Here is a 9,083-nt window from a genome sequence, read left to right on the forward strand (position 1 = left end):
ACCAAGAAAGTCGGTAACGACCCCCTCCCCTGCTCTCCGCCTTCCCGCCTTTGAACTCCAAGCGGAGCGAAGCAGCCAGCATGCTGTTGCTTCCTCGCCTAGTTCTAGGTCCGTAGGTTGTGCGAGCTGTTTGATATATGCTACTAGTAGCCGTATAACCAGGATGGATTGCTGTTGCGTCCGGATGAGTTCCTGTAGTTGCGCATCGCAAAAACTGATTACCGACGGATCTCATTGCCGCCGCGTATGAGACGATGCCACAGCGATCCGCCCCGCCGTCGCCGTTCTCTATTGGGCTCGCTTCTGCGGTCCAGTGGGTGATGGTGGTGTACATTGCCTTGCGATCTTACGTTTCCGTGCATTCATCAGGGATTTCACTGAATATTAAAAAGTTGCTAACTTGTTAGCTCTTTCTTCTGATTATTGTCCTACACAGCTTAGGTGCTGTTATTTAGCATTACAGTAGGTGATTGCTGTCGTTGTCTGCAAAGGCATTGTTTCGTTGGTTATTCCTGTACACAGCTTAGGTGCAAAAACATTGTATGCTTCTAAGATAATTTGGTGTCCTCAGAAACTAGTGTTGTTGGCTAGGTTTATATGTTGGTTCTTTTCTTCTGGCTGTAGTTTCAGTTGTTGGAATTTATATTTCTTTCTCGTTTTTGCTGCTGTTTCTTGGAGGAGCATTATTGATGCAGATGAGGAGACGCTAGTTTTATGGGTAATTTGCGTCTGAGGCGTCTCTGTGATGTCACACCCTTTTCACCTTGGAGATCTGATGCATCCTAGATAATATCCTTATTCTTTGGTTTTTTAATGTTTGATTCGTTTGGGTGAGATGAGGATATAATTACATTGTTGATGGATGATATGATGTCCAATGAATCATGTATTAGCTCTATCTGATCATACCCATACAGGTTTTATTTGTGTCTTCAAGAAAGAAAACTTTGCCGTTTTGTCTTTTTTCTTATTCTTAAGCAGCATGTTTTTTTGAAGGAGTTGTCGATGCAGATGATGAGACACGAGTTTATGGGTAATTTGCGTCTGAGGCATTTCTGTGATGTCAAACTCTTTTCACCTTGGAGATCTGATGCATCACCCTGTCAATGTCTTTTGTGTTCTCTGTACTTATATTTCGAAAATCTTTTTGTTTGGTGTTTTAATTGGCGAAAGATGAAATGATGAATGAGATTAATTTCCCTATTGGTTTGATTGGCTGACATGATAGCCTAAATACTGAACCGAATCTGATCATCCTGCCTTCTCCTATGTACGAAGAGAAATGAATTTGTTTTAACCTTTTCTAGTTACAAGGTTATGGTGGTGTTTGTTGCAGAATTGTACCAAAAAAATGATTCTATTGTAGTTTAAAACTAACAAAGTTAGATCAATTCAAATAGAAACTTTGTTTTCTAATTGAAATGGGCATAGTTGATGCAAATGAGGAGACATGAGTTTATGGGTAATTTGCATCTGAGGCATTTCTGTGATGTCACACTCTTTTTCACCTTGGAGATCTGATGCATCTGCCCTCACTGTTGTACTTCTCCTTGTTGGTACTTTTCCTTTAAAAAAATATTTAATAATGGGTTTAGTAGGCGGGAGGTGAGATGATGAATGAGATTAATTTCCCTATTGGTTTGATTGGCTGATATGATGGCCTCAATACTGAACCGAATCTGATCATCCCCTTGCCTCTGAAAAGTCAAATATGTTTTTACTTGCCTGGCTTTATCATTGTTACCATTGCTTTGTTCCATAGTAATTTCATCTAATCATTTTCTAATTTAATCAGCGGAGGTGAGATGATGAATGATTAATTTCCCTATTGGTTTGATTGGTCAACATGATGGCCTAAATACTGAACCGAGTCTGATCCTCATCCCTGGTTTGATAAGAAAAAGTAATGTATTATTTTAGCTTTCTTCTGGTTTTGAAATGTTGTAACTCTGCCTTGTATGTTGGTGTCAAAAATGAGTTTGATTGTTTCTTGCTGTCTTCAGTTTTTAAAAATTGTTGCTTCTGTTTTTGGGATGAGTGTTGTAGATGTAGATTAAGAGACAAGTTTGTGGGTAATTTGTGTCAGGTATTTCTATCATGTCAATGATCTTTTCACCTTGGATATCTGATGAATTGTTGATGCTGTTCACTTATTTTGATTTCTTCCTTTTTGTTTCATTTATTTCTAACATCTACTTGGATCTTGGCTTCTATTTTTTTGCTTTCTGTGCTTCTATTTCTTTCTTTTGCATTTTTATCAGGTGTAATTCAAGTACTTGTGGTTCTTCTTGTTTAGAGTTGAACATTTGGTGGTGCAATGATTATAAACCATTCCTCGTACTGATGGAAGATCCACTTGAACGACTCCTATACACCCATAGAATCTGAGCACCAACAAACCATGCATCTTCTGCATTTTGTCCTGATAGAACAAAACCCTGAGGTCTGTTTTGCATTTGGACTTTCTGGTTTGTTACCTTCAGAGTTGATATTTGATTGACATTAGTTCTGTTGTCCTGCTCCATGACACCAAACTTGTTCATAAGCGTTTTAAATCTTGTAAAGAGTTATTCTTGTGCAGTGATTATAAAACATTCCTCGTACTGATGGAGATCCACATGAATGACTCCTATACACCCATAGAATCTGAGCACAAATTAACTAATTGATCTTGTTCCAGGTCTACTTGCAGTTGTTATCTTCTTGCCTCTCTCAAATGCTTTAACCTGTTGAGATTCTTCAGCTGATGATTGGTTTACTAGTAAGTGTTTTGTTTGTTGGTGGCCAAGGATTAATATAAATTAATAGACAAGCATATGTCCGAATTTTCTTCATGTGGACCAATCTAATCTTCTCTATGAGGCCGTTATCATGCTCATTTATGTATCTGTAGTTTATTTGATGTTTTTTGTGGTTGCATGATGCTGATGATGATTAGTGTGAACCTTTCTCAATGAAATCACTCATGATTGCATAACCTACTGCCTTCCTTCTGAGGCATCATGATTCCAGGAATCGTTCTTCTATTTCCTTTGATTTTGTTTTGTTTCTCTCTTGATTGCTGGTTGCCTATGTTGAATGATGATTACAAGTGCATAGTTCATATGATCAAATCATGATTACTTGAACAAAAATAGTCTTTCGCTCCTATCTGACGACCTTTCATCCTCACCTTTTTTATGAGAATCGAACCAGTTTTTGTCTGCTCTGTTTTGCATTTTACAAGGACAATCCTGCATTAATATCAAACTTAGAGGACGGTGAAGATTGATATTTGGTCTCGTTCGTCGTAACTGGCATTTATTGCCTTGCCGACCATCCTGCTATATCACCACCCATATTCTGAGTCCTTATAACATTTACTATCGGTGTTTGACATGCCAATCTTTTTATGGTGTTTGTCCTATGATTAAACTGAACTACTTGAGAAGCAATTTCCATTTGAATAATAAATAGTGAATTTTTTATTTGCTTGGATTTGAGCAGTGATGAGACAATTGAATAAATATGATCATCTAGGTGTGATTATCAATCGCTACGTTCTTACTGAGCTCTTATCTTTTTACTTTTGGCGGTTTGATTGCAAGAGTGTATCGGTTCTTCTAATTGTTTGACTTTGATTGCTATTGTACAACATATACTTGATGTTAGCAGTGAAATTCCAAACCTTTTTGAGGATGATGCCTACAATTTGTCGCTCCACGCTTAGGGTCGCCATTGGTGGATCTATGCTGATTGACATATTTATGAATCTGACTCTCTTACAGTTAGTTCTGTTTTCTTTCAGACTTGTTTTATTCCTTCTGTGATGGCAGTGACGATTTGCAAATATTCAAGCTCAACAGACCAAATCACAGGTTTTCTCTTAGGAGTTAATTTGTATGCCGAATATCCCGCTGAACTGAGCCATCCGATACCTGATTTTATAATCAGTTCATTGTTCTTTTCTCGTGTTCCCTCTTTTCTGCTTCTTTTTGTTGGAAGGATCTTGCTCATTTCTTTATCTATAGTTTTGTTTAGTTTTTTTGTTTGTTTTGGTGCACATAGTTGCGATGAGGATAACATGCTCCCTCTTCTGAAAGAATTGACGACATTGCTGGCAGAATCGAACCAATTAAATATTGCCACCACTGAGCAACTATGTGTCTTGAACAATATTTCTTTGCTGTTATTGATCGTTTGCTTCTTTTAACTTCCAGTTAACTAGATTTGTTTGGATTGTGATTAGGGATTTCGCTTCTGGTGAAGCAGCGAGTTCATGAGCAAGTGAATGAAGAGCAGCGAGTGAAGTGCAACAGTCATAAGTAAGGCTTGCCATGTTCCTAAAAAGAGTGACCATCTTTTCTTCCCTTCTACTGACACTGAGCGAGCAGCAAGCATAGGCAATAGTTTCCGTAGGGGTGGGGCGCAAGCAAGCGTTTTCAGGCTCCACTAGCTAGCGTACTCTTCTGCTATCAATGAAACCGAAAGAAAAAACTAGTGCCCTTTCGTATAGATAGAGACACAGTACTTTTTCTTTACTTCTTCCATACTAGGAAGAATGGAAGGAAATCCTTAGATAACACTTCTTCCTTATTTGAAGAAATGATATCCGACACCCGTGGAAACTCTCTGGGCGTTGCTATTAAAAAAGTGGGTCTATCCGCCCGGCGTGACTCACACTTGACCAACCACTTCTATCTAAGAAAATACTTAGGTAGGGTCCTAGTCCGAACCATTGGATCGATCAGAAGAAGAAACGCTAAGGAATTGAAAGGTAGAGTAAGAAGCATCGCCCAGCAGAGTGATCTGAGAGTTTTCTCCGAATGATGTTTTTGTGCATCCTGCCTTTTTTATGCAGCTAGAATGCAATTGATGCCTATGATGATTAGCTTTATGTTGGAATTACCGTCAGATACAGAATGACGATATTTTTGCGGCTTTCTGAGGTTAAATTTGGCTCTGTTTTATTTTCTGGCTGTGTGCTTTGCTCTGTTTTCTCCGTATCGTCTTTTGCTATTTATGTTGATACAACAGCCACTAATAACCACTGAAGTGGGTATGGTCCTTTGGCTGTAATCTCTGTACACCTGATTTGATTCAGCTGTGTCCTTTGCTCTGCTTTTTTTTGCCATGTCTAATTCTCTTGTATAAATTTGCCTGTTGCTATGAATAGTTCAATACTGACCGAAGATGCTTTCACATGTTGATATATATGTACCTGAGATCCTGTTTATTGATTTATAGATCTATATATTTATTAGGCCATATGGTCTGATAAACTGTGGAAACTGTATGGCAGTGATGATAAATTTAAGGCTTGTTTCTCAAAACATTCGCAGTTGCCGCCTAAGAGCTTTCGCCCAGCCAGGCTTGAGAGCTAATGCTGCTAATTCCTTCCTTGGATGTCTGAGCCTTGTTGACACCCCCGTTTTATCTTTGTTTTGATTTTATTAGTCTGTTGTCTTCACTGCTTGGTTCTTTGCATAGCAAATGAAGATCAGTTGAAGGCTTGTTTACATTTTGTGTTGCTGCCATAGTGTTTTTGCTAGTGCTGCTACATCCTTCCTTTGAATCTCGTGAGGCTGAAACCATCATTTTGTTTAGTGATCGATTATTGAGAAGCAATGGTGAAGCATGAGAGTGCTTATCAGCAATGTTGAACAAGCGTCCGTTGCCACCTGAATGAATGACAATGAAAGAAGGGCAGACTACTTGGATATGAATATGCTTCTTGTTAGAAGACCATCGACCAGATATCCTGCTGTTTGTTTACATGTTTTCTGTAGACTTTGGTGTGTGCATGAAGATTTCCAGAATCCTTGTTTGGTCGACGATGCTCCTTTTATTTTTGTTAAACATTTCTAATGGATTTGAGTTCTTTCTAATAAAGTTTGTTTTGGCTCAGCATATTTCTCCTGGAGCACTATATTTTTCAAGCCTGAATTTTATCTGTCAACGTAGTATTTTAAGAAGCAAATGCCAACTGATCCCTGGTGATGTGTTTCCATGAAGTGTAGATTTCCTTGGCTTCCACTTGTCAAAAGAAATTGAAATCGATAGATGTTCATTGTGCACCTCCCACATAAAAACAGTACCTACCGTGTGTCGTCCTCAAAAAAAGCGTTTGTGGCATTCTTGGGCATTGACTCGACTTAACACAAGAGCCATCAAAACCATTCGCCAATTATTAATATACTATAAACCTATCCAGGTTTATTACCTCTTTTTTTTGCTTTGGCCAATAGGGTGATGACATGCTATTTACGTATGCATTGGCGTGCGATTTGCATACGAGATATTTCCTTCGGCCTCTCGACTCGAAGGATCTGGTTTTTTTTAAGCATCAGTACAGACACTTACGAGCCCTTTGAGATACTGAGCTGCCATATCATCTTGAGATTTACGAAATTACCGTAGGCGCCTCATCGTCGATGGAAACGTTTCGCAACGCCGAAAATTTTGAAATAAATTCAGAAATAATGCGAGCATCAGGATTTAAACCCTGATGGGTTAGGTATACCATTGTTCACCTAACCAACTCAATCATAGATTGATTCGCCTCGAAGGATCTGGTTGTGCCACCGCTTTGCCGCTGTATGTACGTATAAAAGCTCTCCGCTTGGGCCACGTTTGCCCAAAACTCAGCTGCGCCCGTACCACTTTGTGCCATTGCCGTGCTCCCGTCTCCAGCGTCCGTACCCCTCCTCTTCGTGCCACTGCCGTGCTCCCGTCTTCCCTAGAGGCATCATAGCTCATTGCCGAGGAAGAAAATGGTGAGTGAGGCAGATTTAGGCTGCGGCAGCGCATCGTCTCCATCGCCGTCCCCGGTGTTCTTGACCCTTTTGAGTTCATGCACGCACAAGCTGCTGACGCCTTGCCGTTGTACATCTGGTCGACGGAGCTGTGCCGTGCCACAGGCTCCCCGAGCTTGCTGTTAAAAAGAAATGAGAGAGAGGGAGCTGTCAAAAAGAAATGAGAGAGAGGGAGACAGAAGTAAAAGCGAATCGTTATTGTCAGAGGACAATAAATATGTCATATATTTTTCAAAAAACCTCGATGGAGAAAACAGAAAGTATGACATATGATCTTATATATTACCTTATTAAAAAAACCTGTAAAGTAAACTCATAAAAAAAATAGTATAATATGATGCATTAAACAGAAACAATTTAAGAAGATACTCCCCTCGATTCTTGCAAAATTCGAAGCCGTCACATACCAAAACATAAAAGCTGGTAGAGACTCGTTGAACAAATCAGTCGCATGATTTGACTTGCAAGATATGCAATATAGTGATATTGCTTATTATGTAACCTGTTTGCATCTGGGCAACACAAGAAACATTATCGTTGAGATAATGGTTGGTGAATGTAGCCCTGAGGTCTGTTTTGAAGACTCTTTATAAGAATGCTACCACACCTAGTAGGAACATTAAGTTTGTCTATGATCTGACATAGTGAGGATCTGATCGGTCTATCCAATGATATTGGTGTTTAGATTTCGGCAAAACTGAAGTACTAGCCAATTGTGTTTGGTCGATCCAATGGCATATAGAACGTTGAGTCCCAATATCTTATTTCCATCATCTCTCGGTCTAAATAGGTCTTTCTGTACGTCTAGAGAATGAACTACCATGAGAGTTATGGATGGATAATATTTGTCCACAATAAATTTCTCCAATATATTTTGGATATAGACATAGTATACCATAATGTATGAATGAAGGTGCTCAAGTTGTAGTAAGGAGTGGTGTTTTGGTTTATCCAAATCCTTCATTTAAACTCCGTCATTAGATGATTACATGTGTCGTCATTACAGACATACAAACATGGATAATCATCTTTGCAGGAGTAATCCTTTTGTATAAGGAACTCACTACGTTGGTTGTACCATATGTACCGACCACAATAAGTCGTATGGTGACTTACTAGTTTTATACAATGTATGTTGCATTTTGTATTTCGATTCAGAATTGAGGTTCCATTGGGAATCAATCATATATGTCCGAATCTAGTGATCCACATGGATATGTAATCACTACATCTATCAACTGCAGAGATAGATGATTTTGTACTGCCAATGATAAAAGTTATTGGAATGAGATTCCACCTCTGGAGAATAGTTGGTGTCTGCGTGAACCCTTGTACTACAATACTTGCTCTTTGTTTCACCACCTCGTTGTTCTCAATTCTGTTTCCAGAAGAAAACTGGTGTAGGTATTGCTTATGAATACCTTCCCATTATTGAGCAAGATCATTTCTATCTAAATTATAACCTTTGCTTGAGTTCTGCCATGGCCATAGTCTTTAGATCTGAATCATTCGAAAGGTTTTTGCAATCTAGTTGAGAAATGCATGTCGACAATTGTAGACTTTTGGTTATATATTTCTCTAGAATCTATATATCAATATAGAGTTGATGGAAATATCGTTACCCATGGTGATTGCTCGCGATTTCCCAATGCGTCTGAGTCGGGTATTCCGATGACCCGGTCATTGTGTGCACTATGACCTGGGTTGGTGGAGGTTTCCCGTCCACTGGGTGTATACTATCCATTAGGTGTCTGTCAACGTGAAGTTGACTTGCATTTACTGATTCACAGGCCTTGATATCCTTGCTTGCAAGAAGGCGAATCCTGATGTATTTCTGCCATACATCTCCTCCTATTGCGTTGAACGGGGAGTGAAGTGGATTTTGCTGGTACCTCCACTCTTTCAGGCATACTTTTGTAGGATTGTAGGATTGTGTGACACCTTTATAGTCAGTAAATGAATCTGACAGGTTATTTGCAACGTGTTGCAAATCTTCTGAATGCATGGTTCAGATCTTTGAGTACGTGCATCTGAGGCAGAAATGTGTTGAACATTCCACTAATTTTCTGGCATTCTTTATGGTACTTGAAATATCCCCCTAATGCCTGGAAATAATCCTCATTGAATCAACATACTGGCCTTGAATAACTCCTCATGCGAGGGGCTTCCCTGTGTCACTTGTAGTGCACATAAAATCCAAATGTTATTAGAATTTAGCATCATAATAATCATAAACCAGTGGAATTGCTGATAGTTTTAGTTTCAAGCCAATGTCAATGATGATCAAAG

The 9,083-nt window shown here is 39.1% G+C and overlaps 1 long non-coding RNA gene, 15 other non-coding genes and 2 pseudogenes across 16 annotated transcripts; all 18 read left to right on the top strand.

Annotated features, from left to right (window-relative positions):
• Positions 1–12: 12 nt before the first annotated feature.
• On the top strand, positions 13–5,886 carry LOC125531839. Its single transcript, XR_007293543.1, has 2 exons — positions 13–4,304; positions 5,587–5,886. It is a non-coding gene; the product is annotated as an uncharacterized LOC125531839 (long non-coding RNA).
• Positions 687–784, top strand: LOC125531842. The gene has a single exon (XR_007293546.1). It is a non-coding gene; the product is annotated as a small nucleolar RNA Z101 (small nucleolar RNA).
• On the top strand, positions 829–909 carry LOC125531847 (annotated as a pseudogene).
• Positions 1,003–1,099, top strand: LOC125531841. Its single transcript, XR_007293545.1, has one exon. It is a non-coding gene; the product is annotated as a small nucleolar RNA Z101 (small nucleolar RNA).
• LOC125531844 lies at positions 1,172–1,257 on the top strand. The gene has a single exon (XR_007293547.1). It is a non-coding gene; the product is annotated as a small nucleolar RNA Z102/R77 (small nucleolar RNA).
• Positions 1,432–1,529, top strand: LOC125531857. Its single transcript, XR_007293558.1, has one exon. It is a non-coding gene; the product is annotated as a small nucleolar RNA Z101 (small nucleolar RNA).
• Positions 1,604–1,689, top strand: LOC125531845. The gene has a single exon (XR_007293548.1). It is a non-coding gene; the product is annotated as a small nucleolar RNA Z102/R77 (small nucleolar RNA).
• Positions 1,799–1,882, top strand: LOC125531846 (annotated as a pseudogene).
• LOC125531851 lies at positions 2,309–2,394 on the top strand. Its single transcript, XR_007293552.1, has one exon. It is a non-coding gene; the product is annotated as a small nucleolar RNA snoR8a (small nucleolar RNA).
• LOC125531853 lies at positions 2,573–2,655 on the top strand. Its single transcript, XR_007293554.1, has one exon. It is a non-coding gene; the product is annotated as a small nucleolar RNA snoR8a (small nucleolar RNA).
• LOC125531850 lies at positions 2,923–3,000 on the top strand. Its single transcript, XR_007293551.1, has one exon. It is a non-coding gene; the product is annotated as a small nucleolar RNA U83 (small nucleolar RNA).
• LOC125531855 lies at positions 3,070–3,163 on the top strand. The gene has a single exon (XR_007293556.1). It is a non-coding gene; the product is annotated as a small nucleolar RNA snR60/Z15/Z230/Z193/J17 (small nucleolar RNA).
• LOC125531856 lies at positions 3,256–3,350 on the top strand. Its single transcript, XR_007293557.1, has one exon. It is a non-coding gene; the product is annotated as a small nucleolar RNA Z43 (small nucleolar RNA).
• On the top strand, positions 3,674–3,759 carry LOC125531854. Its single transcript, XR_007293555.1, has one exon. It is a non-coding gene; the product is annotated as a small nucleolar RNA U31b (small nucleolar RNA).
• On the top strand, positions 3,808–3,911 carry LOC125531848. Its single transcript, XR_007293549.1, has one exon. It is a non-coding gene; the product is annotated as a small nucleolar RNA Z107/R87 (small nucleolar RNA).
• Positions 4,043–4,138, top strand: LOC125531852. Its single transcript, XR_007293553.1, has one exon. It is a non-coding gene; the product is annotated as a small nucleolar RNA R30/Z108 (small nucleolar RNA).
• Positions 4,855–4,935, top strand: LOC125531849. Its single transcript, XR_007293550.1, has one exon. It is a non-coding gene; the product is annotated as a small nucleolar RNA snoR77Y (small nucleolar RNA).
• LOC125531840 lies at positions 5,276–5,396 on the top strand. The gene has a single exon (XR_007293544.1). It is a non-coding gene; the product is annotated as a small nucleolar RNA SNORD14 (small nucleolar RNA).
• Positions 5,887–9,083: the final 3,197 nt, after the last annotated feature.

This window comes from Triticum urartu, unplaced genomic scaffold (assembly GCF_003073215.2).
Source record: "Triticum urartu cultivar G1812 unplaced genomic scaffold, Tu2.1 TuUngrouped_contig_8239, whole genome shotgun sequence".
Taxonomy (NCBI): domain Eukaryota; kingdom Viridiplantae; phylum Streptophyta; class Magnoliopsida; order Poales; family Poaceae; genus Triticum; species Triticum urartu.